This window comes from Esox lucius, chromosome 17 (genome assembly GCF_011004845.1).
Source record: "Esox lucius isolate fEsoLuc1 chromosome 17, fEsoLuc1.pri, whole genome shotgun sequence".
NCBI classification, from domain to species: domain Eukaryota; kingdom Metazoa; phylum Chordata; class Actinopteri; order Esociformes; family Esocidae; genus Esox; species Esox lucius.
In genome coordinates, this window is record NC_047585.1 from 21612854 (window position 1) to 21630081 (window position 17228).

General features: G+C 38.8%; 1 long non-coding RNA gene across 1 annotated transcript; it reads right to left on the reverse strand.

The window, feature by feature from the left end:
• Positions 1-8918: 8918 nt before the first annotated feature.
• LOC109616784 lies at positions 8919-10279 on the reverse strand. The gene is made up of 3 exons (XR_002198045.2): positions 10209-10279; positions 10041-10096; positions 8919-9908 (listed from the first exon to the last, which is right to left on the reverse strand). It is a non-coding gene; the product is annotated as an uncharacterized LOC109616784 (long non-coding RNA).
• Between the last annotated feature and the right edge of the window lie 6949 nt (positions 10280-17228).

Genomic DNA, 17228 nt, shown 5'->3' on the forward strand with positions numbered 1-17228 from the left:
AGCTGGAATTAGTACTGGTTGGTAGGTGAACAAATACTTATGTCATGCAATAAAATGCAAATTAATTATTTAAAAATCATACAGTGTGATTTTCTCACAGTTGAAGTGTACCTATGATAAAAATTACAGACCTCTACATGCTTTATAAGTAGGAAAACCTGCAAAATCGGCAGTGTATCAAATACTTGTTTTCCCCACTGTATGTACTTTTGGAGATCTAATGTTAGCGTACCCTTTGTGGTTAAGGCATGGAAAAAGAGGATTGTGATTTGAACCTGGGTGATATCACTGGATCATTTATCACTCCAGTGCTTCTGTGGCAGGGTTCAGTGCAGATGGCTGCATATTTCTAGGTTGTTCCACTTGCTCCTGTCATTACATGTGTCCCCAGAAGAGGTCTGCTGAAAGGAATTGCGATTTGACTTGTAGGATGGGACTAGGGGCTGTGAGCACATTCATTCTACATAAATGGAGGGCGTACATGCATGGCGAACAGGCCGAACCCCGCCATTGCCAACATCTGGTCCACTGAACTCTTTTCACACAGATCCACATGCACGTTTTTCATTACTCTGCTTCTGATGCTATGTCCCTGTGCACTCAAGGGAGAAATATAAGGGTTTCTAAACCAGTCTCAAGAACAGCTTAGTTTATGATGCTTAAAACCTGTGTTAGCTTCTAATTATGAGAACTAAATGGAATAATGCTCATGGATGAAATGTAAATTTATAAAATCCTACCGGGTGCCCCTAAACACTTTCTGAAAGACCTCTGTCTCTTAAATCCTCTTTGTCACAGAGGGACACAGTAGAACAAACTTAAAAACTCTTCATCACAGCAGAGAGCATACCATCCCCCTGATCTCAGACTGAACCCATTATCTTGATGCTGTCCCCTCTTCACTGTTGACACTGTTGACTGGTGTTGTGTGGGTACTATTCAATAAAGCTGCCGGTTGAGGTCCTGTGATGCATCTGTTTCACAAACTAGACAGTAAAGTATTTGTATTCTTGCTCAGTTAGTGGAGGCAGTTTGTGCTGTTCTATGAAGGGAGTAGTACACATCATTGTACAAGATCTTCAGTTTGTTGGTGATTTCTCGCATGGAATAGCCTTAATTTCTCAGAACAAGAATAGACTGATGAATTTCAAAAGAAACTTCTTTGTTTCTAGCCATTTTGAGCCAATACTGGAACCCATGCTGAAGTTACTGAACTAATCTTAAGGCCAGATTTATTGCTTCTGTAATCAGCACAACAGTATTCTGCAGTGCTAACATGATTGCAAAAATATTTTTTAATGATCAATTTGCCTTTTAAAATTATGAAATTGGATAAGCATACACAACGTGCCACTGGAACACAGGACTGATGGTTGCTGATAACGCGCCTCTGTACGCCTATGTAGATTTTCCATTGAAAATCTGCTGTTTTCAGCTACAAGTCATTTGAAACATGGACAATGAATGTGGTATTCTATAAAAAAAAAACAAGGACATTTCTAGGTGACCTCAAACTTTTGCCAGGTTGATGCCTGGCAATGTGGGTGGATTGATTTCCTGCCTGTTGGGCCCTGTCCGGGGCCTCCCCCGGGTAGGGCCACAGTGTCGCCAGACCCCCCATCTCAGTTCCAAGGTCTGATGCTGCTATATTATTGTGCTGGGGGAGTAGGGTCAGTTCTCCTTCCCTACTAAGTTCTCCTTCTCCACTATAAATCGTTGTTGATATGAGGAATGCATTTTCTGAATTTTCCCAGTCTTCTCTCGTTTTAAACTTTAGGAGGACATGAGGTCCTGGTCCACACCTGCGGAGTACCTGGTTTATAGGGCCTGTTGCTGTCCCTGTCCATCTGGTCATACTTCTGACCTAGTCTAAATTTAAATAGACTCTGGATTTAGCCCAGATACATTTATTAATTATTCCAATTGGATTCTTAATCTCTCACCTGGCACAGCCCGAAGAGGACTGGTCACCCCTCTCAGCCTGGGTCCTCTCTAGGTTTCTTCCTAAAATTCAGACTTCTTAGGGAGTTTTTCCTAGCCACTGAAATTCAAAACTACTGTTGTTTGCTCCTTGGGGTTTAAGGCCGGATGTCTCTGTAAAAGCACTTTGTGACAACTGCTGTTGTAATAAGGGCTTTATAAATAAATTTGATTGATTGACTGATTGAACAATAGTGTACATATGAATGAAATCTGGCTATTTTAAATACATTTCAACCTAGTTAATAATGTACAAGAAGTTATGAACACAAGTGAGTCGGATTTACACATACTGTATGCTGAAGAAAACAATTTCATAGTCCCATTTATAAAAAAGGTTATTTCTGCCAATGTTGCCTGATATTTATCAGTGGTTCCAGCTGGCTAAATATAAGTGAAACCATTATTTGCAGTAACTCCATCAGTTCATTTATAATAAGTAATTGAGTGACAGTGAGTGATAATGATGAATAGGCTCCTCAAAAACCTTCCCTCAGACTTTGCTGACTCATCTACATCAGATGGGCACTTGGAGAGCATTGCCACTGACGATTATGAGAAGCCAGGTTAGAGAGAACACTAGTAAATTAGCTAACCGGTTAGGTCTAAGTTAAAATTAACATTATAGGCTATAATTGTGTTTTAGGAGAGAATTTGGTTTTCAGTTTTAAGACAGACTAGCTGGCTATATGCTAGCTTGCCCATGATGTGATATTCAACTGGGTGTGTGTGTGTAGGTGTGCCTGGTAGACGTTAATGCCTTAGTCAAGCACTATAAAGTCACTGGGTTGGAGGCCAAAGTCCACAAATTAAAGAGGATGCTTCCTTCAAATACCTTGAAGTTGGGGGGCACCAGAAAAGTGGTTGAATGATTTCATCCTCACCTATGCAGAAGGTAGTGCCATTAAGCAGATGCCTACAGGCAACAGATGCCTCCGAGGACAACTGTTCAAATGCCTTCTAGCACAGCTCATTGTCAGGATAAAGAGTAATGGGTACATTGTAAGCCTATAGGTCGTTGTTGTTGTTTACCGCTGATGATTGCTATGAAGTAAAATTATTTGGCACCTATTGAAATGCAGTTAAATATATTATTGCATAGTATAATTTGTTCTGGCAGTGATTATTTAATCCATGCCGGAGTTGCCTCTTCACTGTTGGTGTTGAGACTGGTCTTTTCGGAGTACCACCTAAGCCAGTTGAGGACCTTGGGTTATATACATTTGTTTTACTTGCATCCACACACAATTCCACATAACCATAAAGCAAAAACACATTTTTGAATTGTATGCCAATTTATGGCATATGATCATGTCAAGACAAAACATACCTTTTTGATATGCATCTGTGTAAGTCATGCATCAGTGTAGACACAAACACTACATATAACTGGTAGAGCTAAACTAAATGCAGCAGATTGCTGCTCCTGTTTCTGTATGAACTTGAATGTGATTATGTTGAGCTGTGCATTTGGGTAATGTTAGAAAGGCAAGGAAGAGCTTGCAAAGCGTCATCTATTTATACGTGGCTTGGGTAGCAACACAGGGTTTGTATCTGAACTTACTGAAATACTGCCTGGCTGACAACCTAAGCCCATAGCAACTCCAATAAATCTAAAGAATGATCAGTCAGTTTGGTGTAAAAAAAAATAAAATAATGCTAATTGAACAGACAACCAGCTGGCTTGGGTAGCAATGCAAGATTTGTGTCTGAACTATTTGTTTGTGGAAGGATAAAATAGTATGTACAAAATCTATCAAACTAACATTTCAAATGAACTCATTATTTTAATATAACAGTTCTAAATTTAAGGTTGTACTTATATTTGCTTAATAGTCACCTTCACAAACCAAACATATGTTAGGAATAGGATAGAGATGCTTTCTTCTGGGTTTTGGTAGGTGGGGGTATTTGGGAAAGAAAAAGAGGGAGGGAGGAACGGCACTATTTTTGTTTGAAATATCTTGTGTAACTTGGTTAATAAAAAAGTATTGTTGGTAAGAAAGATTCTGTATTGGCAGTTTGTGTTCAATATTGTTTGTTTTTAAACAATCTTTGATTAGTTAGTCATACATGGCACTAACCTACCCTAAAGTGGAGTGATAGATACACAGGGTATATGAGCTAAGATGGGGGATTACTTGTGGTCATGCTAGTAATGGTTGACTTGAGGTTATTAAATAAAGGGTTAACTCCCTAAACGGATTGTTTGGTCCCTGTCGTGACAAACAAGAATATGTGTCTCCTGGAACATTCGCTTGGGTCTTCAGATGCTTTTCAACTGTAGTCTGGACAGATGCATGGCTCTCTATCCCTGCCATCGGTATTGCATCACAGAATGTTGACCCTTAAAAGAAAAACAGAGGATTGATGACAAGTAATGCTAACAGTGCATTATGTGTAACAGCTTCTGATTAGCAGATGCACAAACTGGGAACAAGTTCTGGATGCATTTTGCCAACACTGATTCATCAGTGATGCTGAAGCTGATTGCCTGGGAGAGACGGCTGCCAGTGAAAGAGAAAACAAGAGGGTAAGCTACAGAGGAAAAACACTGAAATGAAAATGCTAACATTGACATTTCCCAGAAGGATTTTCTGCAATAAAGAGAGTTTTGATTTTCATTCAGATAAGATGCAAACAGTATCAGAGCTTCATTGTTCCTTCTTACTCTCCTCCAATGGCAGGGGACCTAAGCTGATCGGGAGACAGTTTCAGGGATTCACAGCCATTTCCTAAGCAAGTGAGAAACAACACCATGCATCACATTATCTCAGTCATTTCCCGGTTTGTGCCTCTACGGGTGATTTGCTTAGAAATGAAAGGATGGAATGGGATTTTCAGATATCCGCCACCCCCCCATGCAGTACAAAAAATTATAATATATATGACATCTCTTTTTTTGTACTCCAGAATGCTGAATCTAAGCATAGATTGGTCATGATGATTTTAACTGTAAGTATTTTAGATAAGAGTGTCTTCTAAATTACTAAAATATACATTGTTATACATTTAGAGATATGAAAATTCAATTTCTAAATGGGTATATCAGAATTTTGCAACAATTTTCTTAGATTAGATTCAACTTTGTCATTGAACAGTACAAGTACAGCACAACGAAATGCAGTTTATACCTAATGAGAAGTGCAAACAGAGGAGTGCAGAAACATTTACAAGTTTAAGTATATGCATAATATACAAGTGAAATGTATAGATGCGCATTTAATGCAAATGCATCACATATGGCAATTCTAAAATGTACAGGTATTAAGTATAATATATGTACAAGTACAAGTGGGATAAAATGTTGTGGCGATTCTCTGAATTTGCAATCAAGCAAAATTGAAGGAGTAGGTTAGCATGTGCAAATGAAATGCAGGGATAGTGGCAATGAGGTTTCCGAGGTAGACGTGCATGCAATAATTGAAAAATGCAAGTACAATGGCAGTTCTAAATGTGCAATGAGGACAAGGTTACGGTACAAGTTTAAGGTGCAAGTCGGCATGTGCAAATGAAATACAGGAATAGCAGCAATGACAAGTAAAATGAAAAATCTTATCAGACCCCCCTCTGCACCAGTAGTGTATAGTTAGTGATGGGGAGTCTAGAGTTCAGCTGGGTTACAGCAGATGGAAAGAAACTGTTCCTTAGCCTGCTGGTGCGAGAACGGAAGGACCTGTACCACCTGCCTGATGGGAGGAGGGCAAACAGTTTGTGGCATGGATGTGAAGGTTACCTAGTGATAGTGCATGCCCTATGCAGACACTGGCTGTGCTGGAGGTCTACACTGGCTGGGAGTTGGGTACCTGTGATATGCTGGGCGATTTTAACCACCCGTTGCAGGGCCTTCCGGTCAGCTATGGAGCAACTACCAAACCACACTGTGGCGCATTTACATGAACTTGTGAATAACATTTGCATGTACTGTATCACCATTTGATATGAAGAAAGTTAAACATGCATGCTGCAATTTTTGGCCTTTAGTTGTAAAAGAAAGTGGCACGGTCGAGCCAAAACAGGTCCCCAAAAATTATGCACCATGTAATGCATCTGCCCCTGTTGGATATCTCTCTCTGCTGTGTCTACTTATTGCACACGGTTTCCCTGTAAGCCACTGGGCCTACCTTGCAATCCCACGGGATGTCAATGTGCAGGCCTAAGCCAGCTACCTTTTTTCTGAGTAAAATAAATTGTTTCAAGTGAATGTGTGCATTCTGGGTGGGATGATCCCTCAACATGGTCTTTCTAGAGGATTATTGCATGTTTATTTAAACTGCCTGGTCCTACCAGTTACTGATGTCCAGCCCCGGAAACATTAAACCCAACCAAAACCTTGAATGGCAGGCCCTAAAAGACAAAACTAGAAGAAGAAATATTGATGACACATTTGAGAGATTGCAAGTCCTGATCGCAGACGTGGCATTGTTTCTGCTGGACCTCAGTTATATGGGAAAACATGGTCTAACCTTTATATTATTTGTTGGATCCATTCCAGTGAGCTAAAACAAGGATTGGCTATGTGTACCTCACAAAAAACGTTATCCAGGGATAGTTTGGTTGTCCAGCAGGTTGGACATTTACACGTCTTCATAATTACAAATGTAGGTTGATTAACTCTATAAAGCACTAGAAAATGTATAAACATTTCAATGACTATGGATTGTGTCTGAGTCTCCATTAGCAAGCTACAGTGGGCTATTCACAGTATATTCTTATAACCTAACCGGTGCTTCTTCAAACAGAAAATAGCTAGTTTAAAAAACACTGCCTGAAGAGTCTTTGACTCACTGCAGCAGTCCAATATTTCCAAGTTCTGAATAACTCATTAGGGATGGTGTTTGTGTTTACATGAGCCTGAATTCGAACACAGCCAGCTATACTGATGTTATAAGAATGTTGTACTGTACGTATTGTACTACCTCAGCCTGAATTTTTTTTTTTAAATCAACAACGTTATACAGGAAATGTTTTTAGCGAATGTGTTGGATTTGTGTGGCTTCATAACATAAATTATGCAGACCTGCGGATATCCTACCAGTCAACACAATCATTTCCAGAAGCCCTGATCGAAAAAGAGGTAATAGCAGAGCTGGTTACCTGTTGTTAAAGCATATGCACAGCCATTTTAGTTATCATTTAAGTATATGTTGTTTTTTTCAAATCATACTCATCAGTATGTATGTTAAAGACCGCTTTTACTGAAGCCAGAATCTCTCCTTGAAAAACACTATCCGGATGGAATGTACAGTACGGTGTGGATAATAAATATTCATTAATTCATGTTTCTTAGTTTTGATTCAGATCCATCGTACATATAGCTAGCTAGACTAACGTTTACAAATAATTTCCGTTCAAAATTGAACAAACACCAAATTTTGACCATCATTTAGCTAGCTAGCTATAGTAGCTAGACAATCTCTAATATTACTAGCTAGCTAGCTATTTACCTGTAAATGGTGATCCTCTGTTGCTGCTGCGACTGTCTGTGGCAACAAATGTTGTGACCGCATCGGGCATCTGCACAATAAACTTTGCATGCCCTGTTTGTTCTTGCGTCATATTCCTAAAGCACTCTTACTCAAACTGACCAGTTGCTCGCTGAATCAGGTAATGGGTCGTTCACGAATGATTCGTTCTTTTTAAACAAATCATTTGGTGAATCGTGATTCATGATTAATCTCCGTAGGATCTTCGAATATCATTCACCGGAAAGGAACAATGAACGAAATGAACCATGACCCATGGCTCTCTCGGACCTCCGAACCTAGTTCACCGGAAGGAACGATGATCCACGGATTTTCGAATCTCGTTCACCAAAAGGAACGAAGAACGAAATAAACGATGATGCCTGGATCTTTTGGATCTCCGAATGTCATTCAACATTTTCATACATCAGCAAAGTTGACATTTTGTATCCTTTGAGTTGGTGACCTGCTTCATTGTCAATAGTTTTGGTGTTTCAAAGCACTTTGTTTCAATTATTTCACTATGCTAAAATAGATTATTGATACCTGGCATTAGTCCTATGACTAGTCTACAGGGACAGTTCATGTAGACTTATAGTCATTGTGTTAATGGTAGTTTCAGGGGGTGGACAAAATAACAGAAACACCACATGGAAAAGGACTTACTTTGAAGTTGATAAATCACAATTACAAACAAAGCTGCAGGTTGATTTGCCAATTAGCAGTAAATACAGATGGGTCACAAATTAAAGGAAAAACCAACATAATAGTCTTAATAAGGTGTTGGGCCACCAAGAGCTGCAAGAACAATTTCAAAGATCCTGCTGGTCTCTGGAATTTGACTGGAGGGATGGAACACCATTCCTCCAACAGATATTCCCTCATTTGGTCTATTGATGATGGAAGTGGAGATAGTTGTCTTAATATGTCGGTCCAAAGTCTCCCAAAGGTGTTCCATTGGTTTGAGATCCTGTGACTGAAGGCCATATCATAGAATTCAAATCATTTTCATACTCATCAAACCATTCAGTGACCCCTCGTTCCCTGTGGATGGGGGCTTTAGCATCCTGGAAGAGACCACTCCCATCGGGAATGAAATGTTTCGACATAGGATATAAGTGATCACTAAAGATGATTTGCAGTGACCCTTCTCTCTATGAGGACAAGTGGACCCAAAAATGCACCCCACAACATAAGGAAAATATGCGCTGGTCAAAGGTTATTCGTGACTTCTTTCACATCCATCATTTTTTAATAGCCGACTGGCATCCACAATCTGTTGTTTCTGCACAGAGAAGATTATGTCCTATGTCACAACTGCAGCAATAAAAAAAAATATTGCAGCAAAAAATAATAGTATACAAATAAAAATCTATTTATTTGTAATTATCAACAAAAATATGATCTAAACAAGTGTTTATTTCTGAAAATAAACAAATTTGGTACAGTTCAAATTGTAAGATGTGTTTGTGCTGTTGATCTTTTTACCATTATTGTTCAGCACATAAACCCACCACAGTGTGGGAATATTACCTTCTCTGTTTAAAGGGATTTCATTTAGTTTTGGTCAACACTCCCCAATAATAAATGTTCGCACAATAGTCATTTGATCATTTTTAAATAAACAAATGGAGAATTCTGTTTAATATTTCATATACACATTGATTCTCTTTGACCTTCACATTGCAATTCAGGTCAATTATCACTTGGAGAAAATATGTATTGAAATCATTCCTTCTGTTCTGTTAATACTGCAACATTTATCATATTTACCAGAATAGGGATAATAAAGTATACATGTTCTTGTTGGCTTCCTTAGTACATGGTATAACAATTCTAATTACAATTCCTATGTACAGTATGTGTAACATCCGTCAGTCATTGGTTTGTGTGACGTTTAAGTTCCTGAATGTTACCTGTACCGTCTCCTGTGTCCTGCAACTTGAACTTTTACAGTATGCATGGCGTGACATAATTAAATAAGCAGGTCAGGAGTAGGGTTATTCCTCTCATCTAGCCAATACCTTTAAGCTAGCTGAGTTGTCTGAGGTGACCTCAGAAAAACAGAATGCAATGATGTGCAAATCAGTGTTTTCTCTGGAAAACCTTCTTGCTGTGAATGTTGTTGAGTGGAGCACTTAATTCTTCTAGGCTTTTGCCTGTAGTTCAGCTAATTCATGTTGGCAGTTGACAGAGACACACATGCAGATATGTCCTCCTCCTTTCACTCCATCTCTTATTTCCTTTCTTCCTCTCACCTTCTTATTTCCTCCTCTCCAACTAATCTCTTCTCTACCTATTGCCTACTCGCCATATATTCTTTATTTCCCTCCCCTCTATTCCTCTTCCTTTTTCTCCATAGGTTTGCCCTCTGCTCTCTCTCCTGTTACACTCTGGTATACTCTCTCCTCTTCAATGTCTCTTGCTGGCTTTCTTCTCTGTACCATTCGCTCTCCTTGCTGCCTAATAAAAGTAATGCACACACTTCTTACAAAACAACACAGAGCATAATCTTTTAAAGATGGTCTTATTAATTTTCTCCTACTTAATAAGGTTAAAGTAAATACATTAAATTCAGATTTTCGTCAGACTCACCTGACACTATAGACCCTGTTCCTCCTGGTCTTTTGCTGCATCTGATTAAAATATTTCTGCAAACACAACTTAAGAAATTAAAATCACATCGACAACGGATCAATTTACGTCACACTTAACTTTGGATGAACAACTAGCATGGCAAAAAAGTACTGTTAGCTAGCAAACCTTGATTTGTCGAACGCAGTAACAAGTCTATGCATCTTCGGCTCGTCTGCATATAGAGCGTATTGGTGGCTCCGATTACTGAAATTGCAATCTGTGTTTCACAAATCGCCTGCAGAAAATGGCACAACGAACTAATTACACTTAAAAGAGATGCTGTACCTGCCAAATTATTTGTCATTTGTCGAACAAAACGTTTTGATTATTGATTTATGGCCTGGTCGGGAAATATTTTGCTACGGCACGACAATACTGTAAAATGAATCACTGGTGCAAATAATTTAAACCCTATATTCAGTAAAAAAAAATTACAGAGACAACATATCACATCTGGAAACTGAGAAATATTGTTTCTTTAAAAAAACTTTGAATTTGAAGCCAGCAACACGTTTTAGAAAAAAGCTGGGACAGGGGCAAAGACTGGAAAAGATGTGTAATAGTAAAGGAAAACCTAGTGGAACCCCTCACAACTAATTCAGTAAATTAGTTGTAAGGTCAGTAACATGATTGGGTATAAACAGAGCACTCCAGAGAGGGTAAGTCTTTTAGAAGTAAAGATGTAGAGGCGTTCACCACTCTGAAAGACTGTGCAGGCAAATAGTACAACAATTTAAGAATGTTTCTCAACATAACAACATTTCGGGATCTCATCAAATACAGTACATAATATAGCTGCAAGCAGCGATTAAGGGGACCAAGTAATGACAATAGGAAACTTTGAAGCCCCTTGGAATTGCTTAGTTACAGTATATGTATATAAAGCAATTGTCTTTCCATTTCCAACTTCAATTAGGGCTTCAACATTTAGTTAGCATGAAAATTATGCAATATGGTATGTAGGGTAAAATACAAACTGTACACGTGTAAAAACATTAACCCAATGTTGGAAGGGTGTTTCTTCCTGTCCTATGGTGACCCCATTAAGTTTTTTACATACTGGTCTGGTTTATACAACACTTGAAGATCTTCATCAATAAATCAACCACATTTATTTATAAAGCCCTTTTTACAACAGCAGTTGTCACAAAGTGCTTTACAGAGACACCAAGGAGCAAACAACAGTAGTGTTGAATTTCAGTGGCTAGGAAAAACTGCCTAAGAAGGCCGAAATTTAGGAAGACACCTAGAGAGGACCCAGGCTCAGAGGGGTGACCAGTCCTCTTCTGGCTGTGCCGGGTGAGATATTAAGAGTCCAATTGGAATAATTAATACATTTCTCTGGGCTAAATCCAGAGTTTATTTGATTTTAGAATAGGTCAAAAGTATGACCAGGTGGACAAGGACAGGGACAGCAACGGGTCCCCCAAACCAGGTACTCCGCAGGTGTGGACCAGGACCTCATGTAAAACTGCAGGAGACTGAGAAAAGTTAGAAAGGGCATTCCTCATATCCCCCAGCACAATAGTATAGCAGCGTAACACCTTGGAACTGAGACGGGGGGGTCCGGCGACACTGTGGCCTTACCCGGGGGAGGCCCCGGACAGGCAGGAAATCAATCCACCCACGTTGCCAGGCATCAACCGAAGGGACACCCACCAACCTCAACCCCCCTGAATGAGGGCCGAGTATTGCCAGCAGTGTACAGCCCAATTGCACAAGTGCGCAACCGAGAGACAACAAGTCAGTGACTCTTCCCCTGAAAGGCATTGGAGGGAGGGCATCCCAGTGGCGACGAGAGCCCACCTGGCAAGACAGCAAGGGTGGACAGTATCAAGCCTACTGGTCACCTTCACGCCCCGGGCCAGGCTACACCTAATTATAAACCGTGCTGTAGAGACACTTGAAAGTTTGCACTGAGTTTGCATTTCTAACCTTAATTGGCAGATCATTCCACAGTAGTGGAGCTCTATGAGAAAAGGCCCTGCCGCCAGCTATTTGTTTAGAAATTCTAGGTACAATTAAAAGGCCTGCATCTTGCGATCGTAGGTTACATGTAGGAATGAATGGCTGTATCATTTCAGCAAGGTAAGTAGGAGCAAGTCCATGTATTGATTTATAGGTTAAGCGCAAAAACCTTGAAATCAGCCCTAACACTAACAGGCAGCCAGTGTAAGGACACTAGGACAGGAGTAATGTGTTAAAAAAATTTTGTTCTAGTTAGGATTCTAGCAGCCGTGTGCAGCACTAATTGAAGTTTATTTATTAATTTGTCTGGATAACCAGAGAGAAGAGCATTGCAGTAATCTAGTCTAGAAGTAACGAAAGCATGCATACATTTTTCTGCATCGGTTTTTCAAAGTTTCTAATTTTTGCAATGTTTCGAAGATGAAAATCAGCAACTCTTGAGACATTTTATATGTTCTTCAAAGGAGAGGTCAGGGTCAAGGGTAACGCCAAGGTTTCTTACGTTTTTTTGGGATACGACCATGCAGCCGTCGAGGTTCAGTGAGATCTGCTAACAACGTTCTTTGTTACTTGGGTCCTAAAATGAGCATTTCTGTTTTCCTTGAGTTTAAGAGCAAGAAATTCTCTGTCATCCATTTCCTAATATCTGAAACGCATGCTTCCAAAGTAGCTAATTTTGGGGCTTCTCCATGCTTCATTTAAATATATAACTGTCTCATCAGCGTAATTAACATTGTGATTTCGGATTACATCGCCCAGAGGGAGCGTATATAGTGAGAACAATAATGGGCCCAGAACCGAGCCTTGAGGAACACCAAAGCATACCTTTGACTTGTCAAAGGATATGCCATCCACACTAACAAACTGATATCTTTCAGATAAATAAGATTTAAACCAGGCTAGAACAACCCAATATGGGTTTCCAGTCTCTCTAAGAGAAGGGAGTGATCAATAGTGTCAAAAGCAGCACTAAGATCAAGAAGCAACAGGACGGATGCGGAACCTTTGTCCGAGGTCATTTGTTACCTTCACAAGTGCAGTCTCAGTACTATGATGGGATCTGAAACCGGACTGGAGTATTTAATAAATGTTATTTGTCTTTAGGAAGGCATTCAGTTGTTGGGAAACACATTTTTCTAAGATTTTTGAGAGGAACGGGAGGTCGATGTTGGCCTATAATTGTTTAATATATTGGGATCCAGATTAGATTTTTTTCGAAGAGGCTTAATTTCCGCTATTTTTAGTGAGTTTGGTACACATCCGGAGGAAAGGGAGACATTTATTATGTTCAGCATTGGCTGACCTAGCACAGGAAATAGCTCCTTAAGTAATTTTGTTGGAAACGGGTCTAGCTGAGAGTTTGTGGGTTTAGAACTCATTACAAATTTAGTAAATGTGTCGAGCGATACGGTATCAAAAAATTCAAGTGTCCCCATTGACACCTGGTCAGGGAGGTTCAGGACATTTTTAGAACAACTGAGATTTTGAAGACCATAACTATTTAAGGAGGAGTCAGTTATTTGTTTTCTAATGGTGATGATCTTTTCATCAAAGTAGTTCATGTATTCATTACAACTAAAGTGAAGACCCACTTCATTTGCTAAGCTTTGCTTTTTTTGTTAACTTTGCAACTGTATCAAAGAGAAATTTTGGATTGTTTTTGTTCACTCAGGTTGGAGAAATAGGCTGATCGAGCAGACGTGAGTGATTTTCGGTATTGTAGTGTACTGTCTATCCAGGCTAGTCTGAATACGCCACTTTCGCTCCAATTTTCTGGAGGCTTGCTAAAGTACTCTAGTATTGTCTGTGTACCAGGGAGCAAGTTTCTGGTTGCGTATTTCTTTAGTTTTTAGTGGTGCAACTGTGTCTAATGTATTTCGCAGAGTTTAGATCCTCGATTTGATTGTTTACAGATTTATTTACACTGGTGTTAATGAGCGAACTTGTAAGAATATCAAGAAATGTATTTGTAGTCCCAGAATTGATAGTATGGCTTTTGAAACTCATTGTTTGCGGAGCAAGTGGATTTCTTGTTTTAAAGGTAAATGTAATAAGACAGTGATCCGATAATCCAGGATTTTAGGGGGAAATTAGATCTACAATATCTATTTCTCATGACAGGACTAAATCTAAGGTGTGATTGTGGCAATGTGTTGGACCTGAGACATGTTGGATAAAACCCATTGAGTCAATTATGGCTTCAAAGGCTTTTTGAAGAGGATCATTGGACTTTTCCATATGAATATTGAAATCGCCAAAAATTTGAATACTATCAGCCATGACTACAAAGTTAGACAAGAATTCTGGAAACTCATTGAGGAACATTGTGTATGGCCCGGGGGGCCTATAAATAGTAGCTATGTAAAACGATTTATCGGCCTGGTTAACTTTCATGAGCAAAAATTCAAAAGAATGAAACTCAGTGATATGTTTGAGAGTAAATTTATATTTACTGTCATAAATATTAGCAACACCCCCTCCTTTTCAGGATGCACAAGGGATATGATCACTAGTATAACCAGGAGGAGAGGCCTCATTTAAGGCAATTAATTCACTAGGCTTTAGCCACGTTTCACATAAACCAATAAGATCTAGTTTATGATCAGAGATTAATTCATTTACTGCAACTGCCTTTGGAGCAAGGGATCTAACATTTAGGAGTCCCGTTTTGAGATGCGAGGTGATAAAGTCATTTTTATTTTTGACCGAGGTGGAGAAGGCTTTATCTTAATATGGTTGTTTTTTTAGCACTACCTTGTTTAACTTTTCTCAGCCTGGAACGAGTCACAGTGGCAATAGGTAAAGCTGTACTAACTACTCTGGCTATGCTATCGACAGACTCCACTATGCTAGCAGGTTGGCTAACAGCCTGCAGCCTGACCTGCACCCTATCTCATGTTAAGGCTATAGGAGTGAGACTCCTGTCAATGTTCCTAGATAAAAGAAGAGCACCACTCCAGCTAGGATGAAGTCTGTCGCTCCTCAGCAGATCAGGCCTGGCCCTATTTCTGGGAGAGTCCCAAAAAAAAGCCAGTTATCTACAAACTCTACCTCCTGCGACAGGCAGAACTCCAGCGATTGAGTTGCGCAAGTCTGCTGTAGAGCTCGTCACCACCCCTAGCATAGATGCCAAATGCTGCCATATGAATAGTGTTTTAAGTGTGCAAAAATGACAGTTGTTTGCCAGAAGAATAATATTAGTGAACTGAAACAAACAGGATTTTGGCATACTGTTGAAACCCTAATGACACACATTGTCAATTGACTTTGATTGTGCAATAGCTTAGATTATTACAATAAAACATTCTCAGCATCAGTGTAATAAATGTAGATAGTAGATGAATGTCACACTCACAGAACAGCTTGTATAGTGAAAAGCTTAATTTTTCTAAGCTACACATTGAAAATGGAAATTACTATTTGAAAGGTTAGGTTAAGCTGGATAATGTAAATAATAAATTAGAGAAGTTACTTCTGTACATTAATAATCACACAATTACCAGAATTGAGTAGTTATGTCAATTCATTTTATTGCTAATATAGCATATTTCTAATAAAGGAATCAATTTCCATTTTTGTTTCACTCCACTTTGAAGATTGTAAATAAAAATAATGTGTTTACAGACAAATCAAACGCATTAATATAAAAAATATGTACAGTATAGATTTTAGTCATTTAGCAGATGCTGTTATCTAGAGCAACTTACAATAAGTACAGATACATTTTCCTGGAGTAGATTAGGGTAGGATATAACAACATTTGGCTCAATTGGGAATCAAACAGAACTTTACAATTACAAATTTCACTCTAACTATAGAGCCACTTGAACACATACACACACACACACACACACTGTGCACACCCAAAGACATGCACAAAACACTCAGCGTAAATCCAGGTTTGCGTGGCATCTATAAAACAAATAATATAGTCAATTTGAAATACATTTTATTGAAACCTTTATTTTAGCCATGGAACTGATCTGAAATCTAACAGGACAATGAAAGTTATATACTGGGGGCCAAAAGTTTGGAATAATTTACAAATGTTGCTGTTTTGAAAGGACATTTTACTTTTATTCACCAACGTGGTATTCAACTGATCAAAGTATAGTAGGGACATCAATGATGTAAAAAACATTAAATCAAAAATACTTAAATAGTAATCTACACAGGTCTCATTTTCAACAACCATTACTCCAAAACCTGATCCTTGAGTGATCATGCCAAATTGCTAATGTGGTACTCAAAAACAGCTAAAAGCTATTTGGTTTGATAAATTAAGCTTTATATGGTCTTTGTGTCAAATTTCAGAAATGGATGCCTCACATCCTCAGCTTCATTTAATTCCTTTCTGCCATTTGTAACCCAATACCAAAAAGCCAGTGCATTACATACTGTGACAACTCAATAACACAGAAAATGTTAAGTTTAATTTAAATAAACCAAATATGTTTCAGCTGGGTTTAATATAATGGAAAACAGTTTTCTAGTACCAAACAAGCATTTCAGATTTTTTTTTAGGATGAGGTGTTGTAAAAACTTCCCTTAGTGTCTTTCAGAATTCACCTAGCAAATATACAGACTGAAAATGGAAAACACTATTGCAAAGATAGTTCAAATGGATTTTAAAACTAGCCAAGCAACTCATTTAACAACATTTAAGTTAGTAAAATACAGGGTTGGAACTTTTGTTTTTTTAAGTGAGGGTGAATTGTTTTTGTAAATTGTACACAATTGAACATCCTGCTGAGACGTGGTGCACCAAGTCATGTAGGCTGAATTACCATGACAATGAAACATGTAGAACGTCATTACAGCGTGACAAAAAAAAATTATATTAAAGAATTTGGTATATAACTGATAGACTCTCTGATAATCGTGCTTAAACGTCCTAATATCGGTCGTCAATCTCTTAGATTATTTCATCTTGACTGATGCTAGAAGAGTGATCTATAGCCTGTCTTAAAATAGCTTTGTTAGCTGTCTATAGAGTAGCTCTCCAGCACAGCGCTAGCTAGCTAGCGGACTTCATGTAGCTCAATTAGTAAATAAGCTAGCAACAATACTGCAAACAAAACAGCTGTAAGATGTTTGGTCGTTATCTGCCATCAACCTTGTTTGAAACAGGAACTAGCTCACAATATCAATGAGAGAGCGGGCAATGTATGCTTTACC